This window comes from Aedes albopictus, chromosome 2 (genome assembly GCF_035046485.1).
Source record: "Aedes albopictus strain Foshan chromosome 2, AalbF5, whole genome shotgun sequence".
In the NCBI taxonomy this organism is placed as follows: Eukaryota; Metazoa; Arthropoda; class Insecta; order Diptera; family Culicidae; genus Aedes; species Aedes albopictus.
Window position 1 is genome coordinate 285,694,410 of NC_085137.1, and position 19,738 is coordinate 285,714,147.

At 37.5% G+C, this 19,738-nt stretch overlaps 1 long non-coding RNA gene across 1 annotated transcript; it reads left to right on the forward strand.

Moving 5' to 3' along the window:
• Positions 1 to 8,511: 8,511 nt before the first annotated feature.
• Positions 8,512 to 10,907, forward strand: LOC134287118 (uncharacterized). Its single transcript, XR_009997037.1, has 4 exons — positions 8,512 to 9,002; positions 9,068 to 9,131; positions 9,185 to 9,700; positions 10,494 to 10,907. It is a non-coding gene; the product is annotated as an uncharacterized LOC134287118 (long non-coding RNA).
• The last annotated feature ends 8,831 nt before the right edge of the window (positions 10,908 to 19,738 follow it).

A 19,738-nucleotide genomic window follows, 5' to 3' on the forward strand; every position in this document is an offset into this window, starting at 1 on the left:
TTGAAATTTGGCAAAAGGCGCTGTCCATACACGACGTAAACTCAGTGTTGGCCATCTCAGACCACCCCCTCCCCCTCCATATCAGGTATCAGTAGGTTGGCTCCAGAGGCACGTTCTCCTCCATTTGGGAAATTTGTGCCATCGCCATGAATTCGAGCCTCCCCCTCCGTAGACTTTTGTTCATACAAAAATTTGAAAATTTGTATGGAGCTTATACTTTGGAAAATTCCCTCATTTGTTGTCTGTTACAGTAAAGAATTCTCCTGTCCCTCACGACCCCCTGGATGGAGGCCGGCGCGATCCAGAGTTTGGGAAACCAAGGCCTAGTGGGCTATGGATGGCCAATCCAGAGATGACGGGTTCGATTCTCGTTCCAGTCAGAAAAAATTTCGCGACTCTTTGGACATAGTGTATCATTGTCCTGCCTCACAATATACAAATTCATGGCAAGGCAGGCAAAGGAAGCCCTTCAAATAAAAACTGAAACGCTCAAAGAACACTAAGTTGAAGAGAGGCAGGCCAAGTTCTAGTGGAAACGTAGGGCCATAAAAAAGAGGAAGAATATGTGTTTATCCCACGTCATGGACAGGCCTATACCTATAGCGTGGAGTGACAGGAGAGACATTAGGGGCCCAACTTCGTTCGATCTGCACATTTTGGGGCCGTTTCAACAAAAGAGATGTAGACAACAATGCCTGTCAGAGAGTTGGTTTATCCAGAAACACTCTCACGGACCAAATCTTCTACCAAGACCCTTCTTGGTCCAAAACAGAAAGTATATTCAGCATGGTTTCGGAATATTTTATTAAAATATTTCAGTATGTTCAAATTAGCAAGATTTTTAAACGATGGTCTTATTTGTGTTATATTTTTGTTTCCGAAATTGGTTGGACATTTTCCAAAATTCCGTTTTATTTCTTCAAACACAATTTTTAAAATTCGGAGTTTTTAGAATTTGACGAAATGGAACGTACTTTGAAATCACAAATTTCGCCGTGAAATTGCACGGAATTCCGTTTAGTGGTGAAATTGGCGAATTCATTCGATACATCGCATACCCGTAAGCCTTCAGTACACGCTTTGCCAAGTGTGCAAACTTTTCCGCACGCATCAACCAACAGCAAAGCATATGCTTGACATTTCCGATGTTTTGTCAATGTTGAGACCACTGTTGGCCTGTTGGAGTATGTGTGCGGAAAAATTTGCACACTAGGCAAAGCGTGTAAGGTACACCGGGGCAAGTTGAAACGGGTGGGGCAAGATGAAACACGAAGTTTTGAAATAGATTTCAATACAATTTGGAAATTTATCCTTCGCTAAAAGATTGTTTGAATCAAAAACTATGTGTTATGGCTATCGAACTGCTTATCATCATTAGAAAACATCATGTTAACCCGCTGTTTCATCTTGCCCCACCCGTTTCAACTTGCCCCGGTGTACCTTACTGAAGGTTTTACTGCTAGTGTACCGCAACCAATGACGAATTAGTTTGTTCCATTTCTGTATGTGGATTCTGACTTCATTGTTTGATTACATTAAATATTTTCCATAGGAAATTACCAACACTCCGATTTAACGGAAATTTTTACTAAAGCTCCCTAATAGGGAAAAAATATCAACGAGGTCATAGTTGGCGATAAATCATTGGCGATAGTTTATCGATTAACAATCTTGCTCTCCATCATCTTATGTTTTAAGTGTACATTGAGTAGAAGTTTTTTAATTGTATTTTTCCTTTTAGAAAAGTCTATACCTTAAGATGTTTTTTGAAAATTTGGCAAAATTTGAACGATATTGTCCCACAAAGAAGAATTCCTAGACAAATGCCTAGAGGAATGCCGAGTAGTAATTATAGGTAAAATTTCACACACTAGAAGGAATCTGTCGAGATTTCCCGAAAGAAGAATCTACGGAAGAGTTTCATTATAAATTTCTGATGGAATGCTAACAAGAACTTCTGTAAAAAAATCCTTGGAAAATATCTGGAGGAATTCCGGTAGGAATTACTTGAGACATTTTAGAAGGGATCACTTGAGGATGCCAAAACGAATTTATCATTGGAAAAAATCTTTAGAGTATTTCTCCTAGGAGAAATATATGGTGGAATATCTGGAGAAATTTTTATCTTTTGGAAGCAAATTTTACATTTTTTTCTACTGTCACGAGATACAAAATAATTTGGCTCCTTTCAAATATAATGCGAGATTTGTTCGTCACGTAATGCTAAAACTGGGTTTAGAACACTTTTTTTCTTGTTCCAAAAATTATAATCTGGTTGAAAATTCGAAAAACGCTATTAAGTCTATTTTTTGAGCATACGATATTGCAGTACACTAAAGATTAGCTGATGATTAGAGGAGCTGTCCAAACGTATGGATTTATTGTTACATATAAATGATTAAGCCACTAAACGTATGAACACACACGTTTGACGCTTCTTCGACATACTTTCGAAAAAAAGCGTGCTTCTATGGAGATACGGTAAACATGGCACCACTCTAACGTCAAATGGGGACTGGATAACAAGTTGAATTTTAAGTTAAGGTTATGTGCACTCGATAACTTGCTTGACCCAATCTCACCCCCATTCTTAATATAGGGTCGAAAATGTTTTTTCGTTGCATCATCCAGTTAATACCTACAGCTAACCACTTATAAGAAATTTTATGGTAAGGTACTTGTGTGATTTTTTTCAGAGTGATTTACTAGTAGTTTCATCATATAAGTTTAGTCACAAATGTTTCTTCGTTTTGACCCAATCTCACCCCCAGACCCATTGTCACCCCCATCGACGGTATATTGTTTTTGTTTTTTTTTTTTAATGTTATTTGGGCAAAAATATATTAGGGGGATTCACTAAACAGCGTAAACCGATTAAACTGATTAAAAGTCGCGATCACCAAGGCAATCTTTGATTATTTCTTTCGCAGTGCAGTAAATTTATTTCAATGACAATAATTGCGATTCATGGGGGATATGCGATGCCCCACAAAAACAGAACCATGAAAACTGCCGAAAAATGGCCATGGCGGTCCTGAACATGTGAAAATGATCAAGAATCAAAAGAACTTGAAGTATACCATTGGAAAACGAACAATATTAAGCACCTTCCTCCCTGGAGCTGTTCCAAGAGTCATCTTTGCGTTAAATACTGCGCAATAGGCCTGGGGCCTGTAGCATAATGAAAATTTTACTAATAATATTAGTCTTGTAGCTTGTAACTTATAATTTTCTGTCGCATAAAAATACTACAAGTACAAGTTACAAGTCCAATACTACAAGTCGGATGGACTAACATTATTAGTAGAATTTACAAGTGTATGTTGCATAAACAAACTACAAGTATAAAATATTAGCTATGACTTGAACTTTTGATTACAAGTCTCAAAGGTCTTGTAAAATAATTTACAAGTTAAATTTAAAGTCTTGCAGAAATCATATTTAGTTTTGAATATATCGATTTACCATTTTGATGAACTCAAAAGGTATTATTTATCTAACATGTCAACCTTAATTCCAGCCGGGGCCCGTGGCGTAGTTGGTCACACACGTTCGCTTCATATGCGGATGGTCTTGGGTTTGATTCCCAGCCCCGGCATTTGCAATTTTTCGTCAGTTGCTTTTCCCCCGAGAGCAACTGACACCTGACCCTCTTCTGAGCCCCATGGCTCAAACGGACCCGGATACTTGGACATCGGCGAACTGCTTCTCATAATGGACCCCCAATCGGACTGGAAAGGAACAACGGCCATCCATCATCATCCTTGTGCGCATCATTCTACTAGGTATAAAGTAGAAAAAGTGAAAGCAGCAGAAAGGCAAACCAGTTCGATAAAGTAGAATAGAATCTAGGCGCTGTACAAAATGTAAGTGCAGCTGTCAATTGAAATTGCTCACGTAGTGCCCCAGTGGACAATAGAGCTGTAAATTAGGTTAAGTGATTAAGAATAAAAAAAACCCTTAATTCCAGTTTTCGACGATTAAATTTGGCAGTATGTATTCGAAACTCATTGAAGAGAAAATTGCGTTGATGTACACTTTGTATCCAAAATATAATTTCTGCTGAGTCTCTCAAGTTCTCCAAATTTTCTACAATACCCATCTTTGATTGGAGGTTCTTGGTAAAGTTATGGTTATTATGGTCACTGCATAAGCACAGGTAAAGTTGCAGATGCGCAATAAATTTGAATCAATTGCTTGTATTGCGCATCATTAAGCTAATCAAGAGCTACAATATACATACACTAACTCGAATCGAGTTGCGACATATAAAAGTAGGTAAAAGCTCAATTTTTGCATCCCAGATCACTTGGGATTTTAACAAGAAGCATAATACACGTTGCTAAATCTTTATGCATTGTTTTTCAACCATTACTATTAAATCTTTGGGACATTTTACTAAAAATCTAGGTACTTGCAGTGCCATACTTTGTAAAAAAATATGTTCTCCATCTATCGTATAAAGAATGCAAAACTTCGGAATAAATGAAGCTATTTCCGGATTTTACGCGGAAAATGCAGAATATAAACAAACATCAACTGCCATTTCAAATTAATAGTGAACTGTCGGATGAATTTTGATAGGTAAATGAACCAAAACAACTTGTATTTTCATGGTCACTAATATTACAAGTGCTAATAATATTAGTGGAAAATCGAGCCTTTATGCAACACAAATTATTAGCACTTGTAATATTAGTACTTGTAACTTGTAACTTGTAGCTAATATTATTAGCCCGATTATGCTACAGGGCCCTGGCCGCTTTGACGTTTGTGCCACATCCTTAACATGCCACAAGCATCAATATTGACAAGAAAAATAATGGGGCTTTCTTGTACTGGCTGCGTATGTATTAGATTAGATTAAATGAGGAAGATAAAATTGGGACATCACTGTATTTTAGCCCTAAATTATTTCAAATTTATGCATTAAAATATACAAAAAATATCGCAGACACATTCTACGGGCCCCGTATCATCAATACTCATATTTCAAAGTTGAAATTTGGCATATTCACATTCTACATTACTCTTGTCGTCCAAAAATGTATTCAACATGATATTAATAAATATTTATTGAACGACGGATAAGATTAACAATAAAGTCGTGATTTTAAGGCATTTAGTCATACTATTCATCAAAGCTGTCGTGTTTTAAACACCAACGCACAGATTTTTCAAAAGTCTTCCATGATTACCAGATAAATGTATGTAGATTTTTTGGCATACAAAGAGTTTTAATTGTAATGCTTTACAACTCTGAGGTATGGCTGGTCAAAGTAATAGGTTTTGAAGCGTTGTAGCGTCACGGAAAAGCAACCTTTATGAAATTTATTCAAATTCGGAACAAGTTTCAAATATGAAATTTTGTATGGTCTTCGTACTCCAGAATATCTTTCAAATTAGACTAAAAAAACCCAAATTAATCCAGTGGTGATAATGCCTTTCTCGTCGAATATGTTCTCATGATCTTTCCGTCGACGTAAATCAAAGTGTTACTGAATCCTGATATTTTTTTAAGAAAAGCAAGCATTTTATCAAAGCCATCATTGAATTGAAAACTTATGATAGCACATAATCCGATGTTATGTTCAACGTATAAGCAGAGCTGAATAATATCAAACTTCTCAATCGACTGCTTGAGCACCTTCACTCACACTGGAGACTGATCAATAACAAGACGATATCAACAAGCTAAGATATAACTTTTTACGCAATCACAGATCACAAAGGTTTTTTTGCACATTTTAGGCTATATTTTAATGACAGTTGTAAACAAGAACGATAGGTAGTTAGTACAGTGAGACGTCTGTTTGTATGTGGTTTTAATTTGTCAAAATTTTGTTCTCTTACACATTTTTATCACTTGCATTGATTTTATTCACTTTCCTGGCGAAGCACTAAACGCTGGTTGTGCAATCCTACCGGTAGTCTCTAATGTGGTATGAGCCTATTTTCTAGTTAACCGTTCCTCAGGTATTAAAAAAGCCGAAATGTGGTGTATCGCATGCTATATTTGGTTACTATCGATGCGGTTCCGGAGCACTACCGGGTCTCTTAAACATAGTCTCAGAATATTTTATTGCTAACGTTTATATGGTTACCTAAAAACACGATTTGATTTATCTTATGCATGGGTATAGATCATTTTTACATTTAACCACTTCCAGTGAGACACCTAGAACTGGTTTTGAGACACTACCGGTTGTCTAAAATATGGTCTGAGGCTATGTTCTTACGAATCGATCATCGTGTTAACAAAAAAGCTGCTGTTTGAAGTACCGTCAAACACCGAGTAATCCTCACTCTACAATACGACTCTTTTAAATTTGTACCTCGCTCATTCGACATTTGTCGAATTAAAAAATGATCAAATGTCACAGTGTAATACTCTGGAAACACGAATGATCCGATATTGTGCTGTTACTCACACCCGCAGCTGCTCCTCGTGCAGCTGTTATTTCCTGAAGTTCAAATTGGTTGCTTTCCGACACTTGATCCGTTTGGTAATCAACCGCAGTGAACTTCGGAAGCCAACAATCGTAAAATGAACTGTAGGATTACTGCAATCATTGTCGAATTAGCGTGGTTTTATGGTACCACACACATGGGTTTGGTTCAATTTCACATTTTACCACTTTCGGTTCACATTTCAATACTTACCGATTGTCCCTGATGTGGTCTTAGACTAGTTTCATGGAAATTGTTAATCAGTTTTCCTGCAGAGTCGCGAATTGATGTACCTCATGCATGGGTATGGTTCATTTATGCATTTCTCTAGTTCCGGCAAGACACTCGAAACTGGTTTTGGAACACTACCGGCAGTCTTAAATGTGTCCTGAGGCAATTTTCTTGCTGACCGTTCTTCGCGTTATCGAAGAAGCCGTTAATTATTGTGCTGCGTGCATGCGTTTAGTTCTGTTCTACATTTGACCACACTTAAGGCGGGGCTCCTGGAACCGGTTTCGGCACACTATTGGTTTTCCAAAGTATGGTCTATGATTTTTTTCTTGTTAACCGTTCATCAGGTTACTTAAAAGTCATTCAATTTGTCGCATTTATGGGTTTGGTTCTACTTAATATTTGAACACTTCCGGCGGGGCACCTGTAATCGGTTGCGTAACAAATATGGCAGGAACCTTGTTTGCCAAATCAAGATTCCTAAAATCCACGATTTGATGAGTCGCATGCATGGGTTCAGTTCACTTTTATGTTTTGCCATTTCCGGCGGGACACCCGTAACCGGTTCCGGATCACTACCGGTTCAGATATAGTCTGAAAATATTTTCCTGCTTACTGTTCATCAGTATATCAGAAAGCCACTATTTGATATGTCGCATGCATAGGTTTGGGTAATTTTTATATTTGGTCACCTCCAGCGGGACACCTAGAGCCGGTTCCGATATAGTCTGAGAATGTTTTCCTGCTTACTTTTCGTCAGATTATCGAAAAAGCCGCGGTTCGATATGTCGCATGCATGGGTTTAGTTCGCTTTTATGTTTGGCCACTTCCAGCGGGACGTTCGGAACCGGTTCCGGGACACTACCGGTTCAGATATGGTCTGAGCTCATTTTCCTGCTTTTCATTCATCAAGTTATCGAAAATGCCGTAGTTTGATGTGTCGCATGCATGGGTTTGGAGCGTTTTCATATCTGGCCCCTTCCTGGGGTACCGATCCGGAACACCTAAATGGCCATAACTCCGGAACCACTGGACTGATCCGAACCATTTTCAACAAGAAACAATGGGACCAGATTCCGCATCGAACGAACCGTTGGTCATTAAAACCGGTTGAGGTTTACTGCCAAAAAGTGATGAGTTTTTTTGTACACATACACACATACACACACATACACACACATACACACACACAGACATCACCTCGATTCGTCGAGCTGAGTTGATTGGTATATGTAACTTGACCCTCCGGGCCTCCTATCAAAAAGTCATTTTTGGAGTGAACATATAGCCTTTCCAGTACGAGGCAAAAAGTAAATCGGTTCACTGACGCCTGAGTTTCACCTGTTTGGAGTTTACGTTACACGTCACGAAAAAAAGTTCTGTGGAAAAGAGCAAATTTCTCTGGCTTGGATGGCTCCTGCAGTGGACAAAAGTAGTTCTATATTCAAAACTATTTCTTTCTCGTTGTTTATGAGCTATTTTTAATGTGTCATTTGTAAATTGCGTACCATTAGGGCCCGTTCATAAACTAAGTAGACTCTTGAGGGACGGGGGAGGTGATGTTTGGCCAAAATCAACGCTCTATACAAATTCCAAACATTGTGTAAATTGTAATTGTACTGCGATCTTGTAAATAATTAAATCGTAATCAAATGCCACTCAAACCGATAATTTATATGATATCAGAACCAAACGACGAAACACTGACAAAATTGCCATTTCATATATCTCAGAGTATTGATAACTTCGAGAGTTGGTGTTTTCAACAAAGTTGTTAGTTTGGTCATGGCACACATTTCCCAAATGGAGGATGTAACGGTAGCCCTTTTTGTTATTTATTATTTGTGTTATTTTCTCGTTTATTAATTGTATCTTTATAAAAGAATACAAAATCATATTAAATTCAAGCATGATTTACACGGACGTAGCCGGAGTCTAGACAAAACAGTCAATGAAATCAAAGCATACAACTTCGTGAAGTGTAGAAAGGTCAACCGCTACGCAGCGTAGTTGCGTACTGCGTACACTGTAACGAGAATTACTGTTCGTGTTCTCGTTATCTTGCTAGAGAACACCGAAGTAGTTGGCTTTTGAATACTTGGCTTTGTAACGGATTAAGATGGGCAGACAATTCAATTGCGAAAGCAATTTCTTTAACTGAAATCACACGAACATGATTAACGGAGACCGTCGGGCTTCTGTTTCCGGGAGCCATACCGTCGATCCAATCTGAGGAATTACAGAAATATTCTCGTTCACTTTGTCCCAGATCGTGGCAGAAGAAGGATCGTGGTGTAGTGTTTTTTCCGTGGTGTGATTTTGTAGGAAAGTATAAACGTGAAGAGTGCTTTAGTCTGAATTAACCATTTACTGTACCCTCGTTTAGGCCTTGTAAAAGTTAGCTAGTTTTGTGCGGTTGTGAATTGTGCGAGTTGAACTGGAGTTCAAAGGTAAATGACTTGTGTTCGTTGTGTTCCCATATGTGCTAATTGTGTCCTCAAAGCCAAGCGCGCGCTACGGCTTCTATTTCCAAAAATAGCGTACACCGCACAAAGCAGAAAGCGAAAACAGCGTCTCGCTGCCCCACCATACGTCACGCATCCACCTGCGATTTGGTGCCGAAGTTTGCCTGGCGGTTTAGGGCCAGAAGGGAGTAGCGACCGTCACCAACGCACTCCAGGCACGTTTTCATCGGCCATCCAACGTCTTCGTGAAGTCACGGGCTCGAGAAGGACCTCCTAGAACCTCGTGCGTGACTGTGAAGTCGCGAGTAGCGGTACAAGAAACATCCCGCTCGCTCGCTCGTCGTTTCGTCTACGTCATCGACAACGTCATCGTAGAAAGCTACGAAGCGTAAGCTTCGCAAACCGTGAGTACGTTACCGAAACCTTGCATGCAAGCGTAATTAGCACGGACACTCGAAAGCGCTAGATAGATCTGAACCGCACAGGTTAGGGCCAGAAGCAAAAGGGGGAAAGAAGAAGAAAGGCCGGCCGTCCGGACGAGTAAGAATGCGTAGGTTATCAAATTGTTAGAATAATGAATGCCTAGTAAGGTGGCCCACACTTATATGAAAAACAAAAATTTCGAAAAATGCCAAGTCTTACCTCTTCAATCAGTTGTTTTGAACTCCCAGAAGCTACGTTCAAAATTTGAGCAAAATCGGTTTAGCCTAAGGGGGCGCTCAAAACGCTTGAAGTTTGTATGGGAAAACTTGGCCAAATGTATGCAGAAATTTTAAGTTTTCGAATTTTGCCGCTAGGTGGCGCTGTAAGCGTTCAATAATCAAACCCTTTGGTATTATTGTAGGTGACTATATGCCAGACAACTTTGTCGAAGATCGCAAAGTGATCCAACGTCTGTGAAAAAAGTTATACCCTGAGAAAAGAGAGGATAAACTTTATTATTATTTTCCTAATACATGTAAAGGAATAATATCAATAATGAAATTTCAATACTTTGCCTTACTTTGCCTAGGGTATAACTTATTTCACAGCCGTCGGATCACTTCGCGGTCTTCCACAAAGTTGTCTGGCATAAAGTCACCTACAATAATACCAAAGGGTTTGATTATTGAACGCTTACAGCGCCACCTAGCGGCAAAATTCGAAAACTTAAAATTTCTGCATACATTTGGCCAAGTTTTCCCATACAAACTTCAAGCGTTTTGAGCGCCCCCTTAGGCTCAACCGATTTTGCTCAAATTTTGAACGTAGCTTCTGGGAGTCCAAAACAACTGATTTAGGAGGTAAGACTTGGCATTTTTCGAAATTTTTGTTTTTCATATTAGTGTGGGCCACCCTAATGCCTAGGTTATCAAATTGTTAGTAAATAAATTCGAAAGTTTCACGTTTTTGTTTTCGTAAGACAATGTGTTAGTCAGTGATGTTTAAGAAAGTTTGAAGTACCTTTCACGTTTCGTTAGTTCTAGTTAGCGTCCTTTTGTTGTGTATTCCGTCTTCCAAAACGGAATGGGATTAAAGTGGATGGGGAATCTCTGCCCGTGATGATAACCTGGATAAGATCGAGTTCTTTGAGTACGGTTGTCTTCCGGGATTCGTTGGTTATGTTCGTGTGAGGAAAGTTATTGAGGTGTAAGATTCTTTCGGGCAAATTGGATAGATGGGTCTGCTTACTTCTTCCTGCGCACTGTTAAGTATTTGGAAGCTGACCTCTTCGGTCAGTATCTAGCCGGGCGTAGAACACGACTAGTGGTCCTCCTAGGAGGTGGCGCATAAGCCACTTATTTGAAAACTGGCCGGAAGTAGAAAGCAGACTCTAAGCCGCCTCATGGCTGCTACAAAGAGAACGTGCTTCTGGAGCCGACCTACTGATGGGTTGGTCAAATACCCACGTTAATGGATAGTTTGGTTTAAAGTTCCACCAAAAAGCGGCGCTAGAGAACTTACAAATTTTAAGTTTCATATAGGGGAAATTGTGTATTTTCGGCAGTTTTGTTTTCTTCGTCATGGAGGGTTTTTTGAAAGCTGTTAAACTCAAAATTGGCCTCAAATCCTTCCCAACCAAGCTGAATTATACGACCAAGTTTAAGGAAATTTGGCCGACAAAAACATCTCAAGACGAAGAAAACAAACCTGCCGATAATACCCATCGTCACCCTATCTCAAGACCCCGATTACTTAGAAAGATGGTTTCTTTGGCAAAATTGTTTGGTAAGTCAAGGACTTGCAGTGGATTTACCATAAGATGCAAGATTTCGCTACTAGAAGATGCTAGCTTCCATTTTGCAAAATAATTTCTCAAAAAGTATTCTACAAACTGGAACTTTTTTTACTTGGTTCTAAGATTTAAGGGTTAATAGAACGACAGTCAAAAAAGATGTATTCTTCTTAAAGCGCTCCATCTTCGTGTAGAGCTAACCAATCGAGTCTAAATTTGTAGCAATTACAGATAATTAGCTGAGAAGCTATCAGTCAAAATTTGAGAATTTTTGATATTTTTTTACAGAATTCGGCTTGTAGAACGTTTTCAAGATAATTCATAAAATTGGTATGCTACTGAAAATTTGCAACTTGCGCCACGGTGCGGCAGAAATTAAAACCAAACGGCAATTTAACTGAAAGTTTTTGATCAACCAGGATCCTGAGGGTAACGAAACTAAAAATGTGTATGCCCTCAAGCGCCTCCTAGTGGAAGGATTTGAAATCATAAGGCCCATCAATTGAAAGTTCTTGACCAGCAAAACAACGTTGTCGAGGACACCAACTGACTAAATAATAAGGATCTTGAAATATACAGGGATGGAAATTATGTCAGTGTTACGTATATCTTTGATATCACAATAATCACCGACTCATATATATCAGGACCCTGAATACTTGGAGAGTTGTTGAACTTTTCAAGAATCTTCAGTTTAATAGTCGTTTGGTTTAAGGTTAGTGGTAGTTGAAATTTTGAAAAATCATGCACATTATATTTATTCAGAAAAGAAAAGTTGTAACTTTTTAAAAATTCCCAAAAATTTTCAAATTTTGACTGCTGGTCAGAACTTGTAAGAAACTTTTTGAGAAATTCTAATCATTTGCAAACTATCATAATTAGCATCGCGAAATCTCACGTCCAATGCAATGTTAAGTCAGCTGTAAAAAAAGACACGGACACGTTCAATGCTTCCAGTGAGCTTTTCGCCCTTTGAAGGAAGCAAGGTTGCAACCATTCATTTGCAAAGATTTACATTCATTTGCTTTTATCACAGTTCAGAAGCATGCTATCGAAAAACAGTGTATAGATGAATTTAACCTTGTAGTTTTATCTGAAAGTTTGCCGAATAACATTGGGGTCGCACACGCATTCCAAAGTCGTGAGCGAGCTGTGAAGGCAACTTTCCACAGCGTGAATGAAATTTACATTCACCGCGTGGAGAGTTGCCTTCACTGCTCGCTCACGACTTTGGTATACGTTTGCGAACCCAATGTTATTCGGCAAACTTTCAGATCAAACTACAAGGTTAAATTCATCCATACATTGTTTTTCGATAGCATGCTTCTGAACTGAGATAATAGCAAATGAATGTAAATCTTTGCAAATGAATGGTTGCAACCTTGGAAGGAAGCACGACACTAGACAACGGACTAGCATGCAACGCCCAGTGGCACAGCCGAAAACTTTTCCTGACAGCTGCGGTCTCTGGCTTATCAAACAACTTTGCCAAAGACACCAACTCTCTAAGTAATTAAGATTTTTTTATCACTGTTAGGTCTATTTGTCTCTGAGATCAGAGAAGTTGATCTTAGGGTCCTAAGTGGTAAGCAGATCCTCTGGTATGCCTTTGGTTCAATAAATTCTCGCACACATTTTAAAGCGTTTTTACTTGAATTGATGACGTTGCATAGATTATTTAAGAAATGTTTATCTCGACGGCGTGATGAGTTCTATGCTGAAAAATCTAAATATCTCGCGGTGCGAAGTAATGGATCTCAGCGGTCTAGCCTTTGGGGTAAAATTAGCAGAATATGGGTGGTACTAAGCCGAAGATGGGTGCCAGTGTCATTAACCTTCATGAAGGAATGTTCATACTGCTGATAGCAATAACTTGGCCCTCCGAGCCATTTATCACAAAAACGAATTTTCAATAGAATAAAGTTCCCCTTGAAGCAGTGAAGATAATGCAATATTTCGTACGTTACAGCGCGAGCAGAACCCTGTTTGAAACTGAACGTGCGTTGTAACGTCACGAAATGTAAAAGTCGATTATCCAAAAGCAAATCCGTAATTTATAAGTTTTATTTCATTAAATTGAAGAACAAATCAATATATTTCAATGGTAGAAAAAAAAATCAGAATAAAACAAAAATCCCAGCAGGTTTTTTGAGATGTTGGTAGCGCGGTAGAGAGGGTCGGATTCTAGCGCGTTGTAACGTCACGCTACAAATACGCATTTAAAACACGTTTTTCTACTCACTCAAAGTGCAAATTTTCGGTAATACCAATCCGTGTCGCTTTCGCTCTTCGTACATATGTACAACAGAGATGGTTATATTTGCGGTTTAGGGGAAGATGATATAGATCGATGAGATTAGAATTGAACCTTATAATTGGCTCTATAGCTTAGTTGGTAAAGCACTTGTCTAGCGAATAAGGGTCGTGAGATAAAATCTCACCTGAGCTGTGGATTTTTTTCCCATTTTACCAATAATTTACCCATCTGTACATATGTACGTTGAGTTATTTGAAATTCATAATTGACCACACATTTTTCTAATGAAAACTAAATGTTCAATAGGTCAGATATATCAGAAATTAAACAAGAATCCAAATATGAAAAAAATATTTTGAGGTTTATAATCGTTTTCATGAGTTATAGTGGAAAATCTGACTACGAATGCATCAAAACGTTGTAACGTCACGGTAGAATGTGTCCGGAGTATAAATACTCCAGGAAATCGAATTCCAGATAATCGAGTCCGACCTGTATTTCCAATAGGCAACAAATTACTATGATTATTTTGGAATGTTGAGAAACACTGCGAAATCATAATGATACTCTCACTTCTTGAATGGCAAAGCAGCTACTCTATGAGGAAATGGAACACCAAGCACTCAGAGCATGCTGTACAGAATACCAAGCATGTTTTGAATTTTTCGCTCTACTTGTCGTTCGCTTTGCATTCCATCCCTGCTTGGAGACTGGGTATATAAAACAAAACAGAAAATCTTGTTTTCAACGGGGGAAAACGTGGCCACACATCGTGACCTGCAATTAGTTGTATAGTCACAGTACACTCATGTATGCTGTTTTGAATCCGATAACGATCAGCCAATTGTTGATTCGGGAAAATTATTTCCTCAATGAGTGGCTGTTAAACTTTCGACACCAACCCAACAAACTGTTGCCCTGGGCCAAGCGCGAAATCGCTTCCCTCTTGTACCGCTTCGATGGAAGGATCATGCGCACTGAGATCCTGGATGCCGACGATCTAATCCCCATCAGTCGTATTTGTTCGTGTGCATTCGACACAACCACCGTCCGACCGACCATGGAAAAGAGGCTCGCTTGCCATATGATTCTGTCTCGGATTTGCCGGATGCGTTCCGGTTCTGCACGCTGTTAAGAAACCAGATTCACCTCCGATGCTTTATTTGCGAGATGTCACCCGTTGAGTTCGAACGTGTCTATCCGTTTCAAGTCAGAAAATTAATCATGGAGAAAAAAATACGGCTTCGACAGCAATGAGCGTCAGCGGAACGTAGAGGTTGAGGTTTTGGCATGAAGATACATCATATCATTACTAGTAAACTTACTATAATGCACTTGTGCATTATTAAGGTGAATGATGCATTTTTCTCAGACTAAGAAAAATGCAAGGAAAAAAACATCAATTGACTTCCAGAAACCAATCGTGTATGTTAAAAACTTACTATTACGCTAGTCCCTCTATTACTATTACGCTAGTCCCTCTAGTTTCGCTGATCCAAACATCTGCTTTTTAATAGTTTTATGTACGTTCACAAAATGTTCTACAAAGTTGTAAAAGAGCTTATTTGGAGCAAGTTTGCCGAAAAAACATTATTCTATCTCTTATGGTTCCTAACTTATATTTTTTTTAAAGATTCATGTTAGGGTGATCCATGAATTTCAGTTTTCCTGAAATAACTTTCAATTCGTTCGTTTTTAGTAAATATTTTGTTCCGAGCACTTTTAGAACTATGAACGACGCATATTTTTTACAAAGAGCTCAAAGTTCTAACTCGCGTAGTTAAAAGATATTGGCATTTTTCTTCGAAAAATCACTTTTTTTTCAAAATGTCATATCTCAAAAAGGAGCAAATGGATTTTTAATCTCCCGGTTGCATTAAAAAGATCGTACTCTGTTATATTTATGGTGAAAAAACTGTAGGTACCTTTTTTGTTTAAAGCTTTATATTGAATTTTGAAAATACGATTTTTTTCATGGAAAAGCAGCTGTAACTTTGAAAATCGATGAAATACAAAGTTGGCGTCTTTGACAAAATTGTGAGTTTTTGGCTACTATAAAAGTGTCCAGAACAAAGTATTGCGAAAAAATCAACACATAAAATTATATTGAGTAAAAACAGATTTTCATATGAAAAATGACACACTTCAAGCAAATTCAACTCGTCTTTGTTAGATATATCGAAGTAGCTTGGTAAATGGTCATCCATTTCATTCTAGAACCAATGTTTATTTATACTGTCATCACCATTTAGGCACAAAGTTGATAAGATATTATCATGTAACTTTGATAGGCATTTACGTTAACATAAACATATACTAGTGGTTGACATTTTCACTATCACATTGAAGTGATGAAATTGAAATTAAATTGATAAAAATCAGCCCAGAATCACATTTTTAGTTGAGTTCATTGACGAATTATGGACTATAAGCTAATTTAAACATTTTCGACATGGTTACTTCGATCTATCTAACAAAGACTAGTCGAGTTTGCTGAAATTGTTCCGCTTTCCATATGAAAATCGGTTTTTATTCAATATAATTTTATGTGTTGATTTTTTCGCAATACTTTGTTCTGGGCACTTTTAGAGCAGCCAAAAACTCACAATTTTGTCGAAGACGCCAAAGTTGTATCTAATCGATTTTAAAAGTTACAACTGCATTTCCATGAAAAAAATCGCATTTTCAAAATTCAATAAAAAGTTTTAAACAAAAAAGGTACCTGCAGTTTTTTCACCATAAATAGAACAGATTACGATCTTTCCAATGCAACCGCAATGCAATGCAATGATTTTTCGAAGAAAAATGCCAATATCATTTTAACTATGAGAGTTAGAAATTAATTAATAAGCTCTTTGGAAAAAATATGCGTCGTTCATAGTTCTAAAAGTGCTCGGAACAAAATATTTACTAAAAACGAACGAATTGAAAGTTATTTCAGGAAAACTGAAATTCATGGATCACCCCAACATGAATCTTTAAAAAAATTATAAGTTAGGAGCCATAAGAGATAGAAAAAATGATTTCTTCGGAAAACTTGCTTCAAATAAGTTCATTTACAACTTTGTAGAACATTTTGTGAACGTACATAAAACTATTAAAAAGGCGATGATTGGATCAGCGAAACTAGAGGGACCACCCTAATTTCACCATAATGAGAAAAAAGGTCGAAAAATAAGAAGAAACTTTCCAAAAAAACACCATGTATCTAAAGCTTAAGGTTTAGGCACAAACATTTTTGTCTTCGTAAACACGGCTCTGGACCCATTGTGCAATGCACTGTGGCGGGCCTCCATACAAAAGTCGCACAAAACCTCAAATGTTAACCGAAATTGCTAAAATCCACAGGTTATGATGATTTTAGTTCCCTAAATCTATTTTTGATATCCCTTTCGTGACGGCCCATAAAAGAATGATTATCTCAAATTTTCTCTTATAAACTTAACGTCCTCTAGAATAAAACTTTCTTTACTTCGGCTACTTTATCCACCTATGCACTGTTTGGGGTCAAATTAGGACCAGCACAATTGTGCTGGTCCGTCCTCAAGCCGGTCGATGCTCTCTAAGTAATTGCTAAAAATTGCCTACTTTTAGGCGTTTTATGGTACAGAAGATTTATTGTAATTATAAAATCATTTAAATTAAAGTGTTAGTTTGTAGAAATTTAGACGTATATTTTTAAATCTAGGAACACGAGATCAGCTTGACAGGATATTCAAATCATAGAAGTAAATAAGAAGAAGATAATAAGAACAGCAAATCCCTGTTCCAATCTAAAAAAAACTCGTACGAGCTGAAATCGTGTTCCTTGAGTTGAAATTATACGTCTAAGTTAGTTTGTACACTTTGTAGTGATTTAATAATTAAAATCAATCTTCTATATCATAAAACGCCTAAGAATAGGCAATTTCCGATGAAACTTGTCCACGTTCCGCCTTGGGGACGGAACAGCACAATTGTGCTGGTCCCACTTTGACCCCCAGAAATCTTGTGCTTTTCAACAAAGCAACACTTTTTCTTCGCCGTTTTGCAGAACTACTCTTTTTCTATAGATTTTTATCTCTGCATACACTCATTGCACAATTATGGGTCACTCAAGGTACAATCATTTCATAAGATGAATCGTTTTTCATACAAAAATAACACTTTCATTCATTTTTATCTCATATTCTCTTCAATTAAACTCATTTTTATTGTTTTATATAAAAATCTGCTTGTTAAATTCACTTTAGGCAGTGAAAATCACTAAAACGTTGATGAATAATGAAAACCACAATAATGGGTCAAAATTGGCTGTGCAACCATTATGGGTCAATTAGTTGCCTATTATGGGTCACTCAAGAGGAATCGGCTCAACAATAATGTTTTGTCTATTTTTTCAATGAATGATCACTTATTCTCGATAGATCAACTATAGTAGAATCTAAAACTGGTCTCAAACCTCTTAACGAAGCGTGTTTTCACGATTTGGAATCAATTTTTCAAAATTGGGACCTAAAAGTATGCAATGCCCCAGTACGCAGAACTCTCAATATTATGCTGCTCAAAAAGTGACCCATAATTGTGTGATTTTCGGTGTTCCTTGGCACAATAATGAGTCACTTAAATTTTGCCTGAAATAAGCTTTAATTAGCTGCAATCACATGAATTTCTATATTTAGAACGTAAATTATACCTTTGTTCTGGTGATGATACCATTTTGCACTTGAAAATCATTAAAGCTCGCTTTAACAGAGCTTACGAAAGCAGCGCACACACTTTCCGATACATATACACAATCGAAGCGTTACTTTGACAGATGGTTTTACGCCGAACAAAAAGTTATTGAAAATATGTATGTTTTGACGTATAAGCCCATGATCGATACGTATAGTGACACAAAGCAAATCAACTTATGAGCGAAACATGATAATGGCTGACAAAAGCTTGCAATTAATTAGTATTTATCTATTAAAGTGAAGAGTGACTAATTGTGTGTGACCCATAATTGTGCAATGAGTGTACCTGGATTAAACAAATATTTATAAAAATACGACAGATAAACTTTTTTCAACTTCTAGGGTGATTATTTACTTTTTTGTTTAACTTATTGTGGCGTTTTTTTATAAACAATTCCAATCAAAGCTGAGGCTCAGAAATACAAGTTAGTGTGACAACTCGATCATAAAAATTATTTACATCACATATTTTGAGGAGAAAACAATTGAAAAAAATGTATAAAACCAATGCCGGAAAACATCACGATTGTGCTGGTTCATCCCGAAAGGGATATGGAACTTTTCATATATTTTAATTTTACTGTATTAGGGTGGTTCAAAATTTTGAAATCTGCTGATTACACGGTCCGACAAATTTTTTGCCCAGCTCTAAATTTCACCTTTTCTGATTGCTCCCGACTAGAAACTCATAAATCCGAAGTTTTGACCCTCCCCCTCCTGGGAGAGGGGAGGGGCATTGATTTAAAATTTTGAAAAATCGAAAAATTTCGAGGTTTTTCGATCGCCATTTCGGCTAAATGCACGATATCAAAAAAAGAAAAGGTTGACCACGGAGCTTTAGGGGTTGTGCAACTACCAACAAAATTTCACGAAGATCCATCAAGCCATTCTCGAGAAACGGTGTTTTTACGAAATGATGTTTTAAAGATTTCTTATATTGCACACAAAGAATCCAACTACTATATGGCACAATTGTTGATTTAACCATATCGTTTAGCATCACGGTGTCTTCGAGGAAGTTTTTCACTATAATAATGTGCTTCTTTTAACCTGTTGGTAAAAATGATCAATCCCCCTAAAAGTGAGATAGAAAATTTACTTTTTGAATTTTTCAAGATACAAGGTTGATGTCTTCACAAGAGTTGTAGAAAATGCTGTTCTGAATAACTTTGTCGAAGACGGCAAATTCATAACTCCGTTAGTTTTCAAGATACGTTACGTTTTTATTACCGGCGGTCTCTTGAAAGTGTTTTTCCTCAATAACTTCTTTCACTTTTGATTCCACAATTCTGTTCTCACAGTCTCCAAAAGGTCAATCATTTTGACTTTCTAAAGGAGACAATTACTTGTACTTTCGCATTTGTATGAGGTAATTTGCTTACAATTGCCTATAAAGTACATA